The following is a 4297-nucleotide window of genomic DNA, read 5'->3' on the forward strand; positions in this document are numbered from 1 at the left end:
TGGTGCCTTTATGGTGTAATGGTTCCTGGGAATCGCAATTTGATCACATGGGGGAGTTTACGTTAACTCACTGGCGAATGCCAACAGATTTAACTTTACTCCCCCTCACGACCCGCTCTCGATGGGAGACTGAGAGAGAAGGCGGGCGCGCGAGAGAGAGGGGTGCGCGCGCAGCTGCAGCGAGCGAGGAGAGCGCAGGAGCGAGCGAAGGGGGAGGGGGTGTAATGCGCGTTACTGACACCGATATCAGCGTCGCGTCCGTGGCTTATTCGGTAGAGCTTCACGCTGCGGCCTGCCAAGTCCTCTTTCTTTTAAAAATAGAGAGAAGACTGCGGACGCCGCCGACGGCGGTGGATGGTTTGGGGTCGCTTATAAAGTGTATTCACACCTAATAAACTAAATAAATAAGTTTCAGAAGCGATAGGCACAACCGGGCCTCTCCATCCTTCGTTAAAGATGTAGGTGATAATGACGACCTGGACTACGTGTGGTAGTGCACTTTCGCTTACAGATTCGGCTCTAAAGGACCACTCACCACCTTGCGTTTAAAGACGAGGAGATAATTTTCTCCTCTCCATCATCCACACGATGCTTCCTCTTCGCTCATTAGTTCCTGAATGCCCGTGAACAATATCGGAACGAACTGCTCGAGCCTATCAGGATTTCGGACTTCTTGGCTGCACGCTGTTGCCCTCGCTTGAGCAGTTGTAAGCACAAGAATTTAGGTTGATCGGTTGATTGTGCACCATATCTATGCGGGAGAAAAAACGGATGGGCAGCTCCATGGCAAAGCAGTGCAGGAGACAAATCACATGTGATATTTCACGTATATCAATGAATCGAGAGCATGTACGCTGTAGACGTCACGAAACTACTGTCTACGTTATAATAGCGTGTCAAGGACGACAAATATCAGCAAAGATGATTGCGCACTTTTTTGTGTGTTGTGAGCTTGCTAAGTGGCCCTTTAAGGATGCGCTCGCTATTCAATTCTTGGTGGTGACGTCTCAGGAGATTGTATGCTCCTGTAGTGCATTGTTTCGTCTGTCAACATGTCTCCTCGCCCGAAATGCTACAACAACGCGATTATTTTCAGACGCTATTTCACGTGATATGAGAACCACACTATAACTGAGATAAGCTCCTGAACAAGGAAAAAAGCTTGAGACTGTTAACCCTGCTGTGAGGTCTCAAGGTGAATTATCCTACCTGACAAGATTGCTTCAGTCATTTGAGTAACATACGTGTTGTGCATGTAAGTACAATCGTAACGAGTTACATTGTCTTGAAAGTGGTTGACGAAAGTTACTGGCAATCATGTCCTGCACCGAATGAAAAAAAGGGCACTGGCGTGGCTATGTGCTATATCACTTTGATTGCCACGCATTAGAATGACTTTCATTCCTCCTCTGAGCCTGATTATGAATGGCAGAGTTTCAACCGTCACATTATCTCATAAATAGCACCACTAACTCCGACGCTACATCCTCTGTGACGTAAACTCATTACCACTACCGTTTTAACACACGCTCATGATTAGGCATCCAGCCCTGCCACGGTGGTGTAGTAGCTAAGGTACTCGGCTGCTGACCCGCAGGTCGCGGAATCGAATCCCGGCTGCGGCGGCTGCATTGCCGATGGAGGCATAAATGTTGTAAGCCCGTGTGCTCATATTTAGGTAAACGGTAAAGAACCCCAGATGGTCAAAATTTCCGAAGCCCTCCACTACGGCGTCTCTCTTATCATATGGTGGTTTTGGCAGGTTAAACCTCACATATCTATTAATGATTGGGCGTCCAACGCCGACCATATGGGGCCGCACGGCAGTATGACTGCACACAACAACGTTTCTATTTACTATGCCGGCCGTTTTTATAACGATGCTAAACAAAGACACTAAGTGCCATCCGTGCACCGTAAAGCTGACATTCATATTCTGTAGAGCCTCGATGCTTGCCACCAGATAGGCACACCTGCTTACGCTCGTTTGAGCATGTGCGTTGTTAAAATCTCGAAGCTGGAATCGCAAGGCAAGGCCACCTGAAGAGAAACGTGCTTGAAGTCTAGCAGAGCCTATTGTTTATTGTAAATCAGCAATTGCTAGAAGGTCGCAGGTGTGTGTTGTGACCCAAGAAATTGAACCTTTAGCTTATAGAATCTACAAGGTGGGCCTCTCCTCTGTTTCTCTGTGAGCTCATGAAGTTCTCAAGCTGTTCTGCATTGGAGGAGCGCGGAGATCCGCTCAGATTTCACTGAGCAAGTGCTCGCGGAACATTTTCGCTAAGCAACATTCTCCGTGGTAGCATCAAAGCGAATGAGCCGCTGCTTCAAATTTATTTTCTTTGCGTTGCTGGTGACAGTCATATTATGCTCAACGTCAGTTCGTAAACCAAAAAAGGCAAGTACGAGCAAGTTTGATTGTAAGTAATAGTGATGAATGTTTTTTCCGTCACTTCCCTATTCTTAGTACTGAGGACAGGTTTGATAGCGTTTATTTTATAAAAGCACAATCTAAGTATTTCAACCACTTTGCAATTCTAAAGGTTTTGTAGCGAGCTACTCTGATTAAGTGCTATACAAGACGTGAAAAGATTCGTGTGAAAATATTCCGGAACTTCTACAGATTTCCAAGTGTTCATGCTTTTAAAATACGAACGATGTCAGCAAGGCTTTATTTTATGTCTAGTCAAGTATATGATGAACATCTGTTTTAGACGAAATGGATGCTGATTATATTTGATTGATTTTCAGTGTTGTTTCCCTTCCTATAGGAAGCAATCAACCAAAAGAGTTGGATACAGTTTTCACACCATGCAAGGCATCCTATAATTTCATTAACTTAATCAGCCCTGACAAGTAAAGACTTCACAATTCAAAACTACGTAAGCAGCTGCATTGCCAAGCCATTGTAGAAAATATGCTTGCCGCTTTTCACATATCGCTATGGCATTCCAAGTAAATAGATGTCCAAAACAGCTGTCCCAGTTCTTGCTTATATTTTACGAATTTTGCAATAAACATGTGCAAAGAATTGCATTGCAGAATAACAACCTCATTCTTAACTACTACATTGATATGTGGGGTTTAACGTCCCAAAACCACCACATGATTATGAGAGACGCCGTAGTGGAGGGCTCCAGAAATTTCGACCACCTGGGGTTCTTCAGCTTGCACCCAAATCCGAGCACATGGGCCCACAACATTTCCGCCTCCGTCGGAAATGCAGCCGCCACAGCCGGGATTTGATCCCGCGACCTGCGGGTCGGCAGCCAACTACCTTAGCCACTAGACCACCGCGGCGGGGCATTCTTATGTACTACAGTAGCGCACTAACGCATATAGAGTAATTCATGAAGACAGGACATGTGCTATCACAGGTCATCGCAGGTGCTGTCTTCATCTTGTCTTTGTATTCATTACAGCGGTGCCGTAATACTTCAATCCGATGATATGTTGCTAAAATGTTCGCTAATGAAGCATCAGAAGTTTATTTTATGAACTGAAGACGCACAACTTTCAATCGATGGTTAACAAAAACAAAACTAGAGCAGCAACTGTGTTTTTTGCAGAAACCGTATTTACTACGATTATAGGTCCGAGACTACGATAAAAGCTGCCGTCACACGAGTAAATGTAAGTGGAGTGCGTGCTGTCGAAATTGGCTGCATAGAACGCAGTGCCACAGTGCTGCGAAGCTCGGCAAATACTGCTCATCCACTCCAGTCAACGGAATCTATAAAGTATATTGCAATTGTGGCCTGTCGGAAGGTACGAGAGGTAATTAAAACATTATTGCGATATCCATTACGTATTATATTATTCACATGGTTCTGGTGTACGTTCAAAATTAACAGATTGCTCAAACTCTCCGATGCCTTTACGACGGCTTTTTTTAATATTATATTGTCGTTTTTGAACCCCAAACAACACCAATATTATGTCCGTTACAATCCATCATTTTATCACCATCGATACACGTACAATAATTGTACTTATTTCTTGCCTTTATAGGTGCATGCATTCAAGGAAAATGTCAGTAAGCGAGAAAAAGTCACTCGCGCTACCAATAATTTATGTCTTTGGTGAAAGTCAAGCAATACTTTCTAAACAGTTTGATACAAACGGTAAAGAATGATGCTCTTGCCAGTCTTATTTATAACTGCTTTTACCTTGTGTTATAAACCTTTGGTCACAGAGCGTAACACCTGAGTGGAGCGTGGCACTCGCAGATCAAAAAGTGGCAGAACGCTTCAAGTTTACCAAAAAATCACAGTGTTACATGCGCGTGGCATGCATC

General features: G+C 44.4%; 1 long non-coding RNA gene across 1 annotated transcript; it reads left to right on the forward strand.

Moving 5' to 3' along the window:
• The first annotated feature begins 2181 nt into the window (after positions 1 to 2181).
• On the forward strand, positions 2182 to 3032 carry LOC142764865 (uncharacterized). The gene is made up of 2 exons (XR_012883932.1): positions 2182 to 2402; positions 2776 to 3032. It is a non-coding gene; the product is annotated as an uncharacterized LOC142764865 (long non-coding RNA).
• The last annotated feature ends 1265 nt before the right edge of the window (positions 3033 to 4297 follow it).

The sequence above is a fragment of the Rhipicephalus microplus genome, chromosome 6 (assembly GCF_043290135.1).
Source record: "Rhipicephalus microplus isolate Deutch F79 chromosome 6, USDA_Rmic, whole genome shotgun sequence".
Taxonomy (NCBI): domain Eukaryota; kingdom Metazoa; phylum Arthropoda; class Arachnida; order Ixodida; family Ixodidae; genus Rhipicephalus; species Rhipicephalus microplus.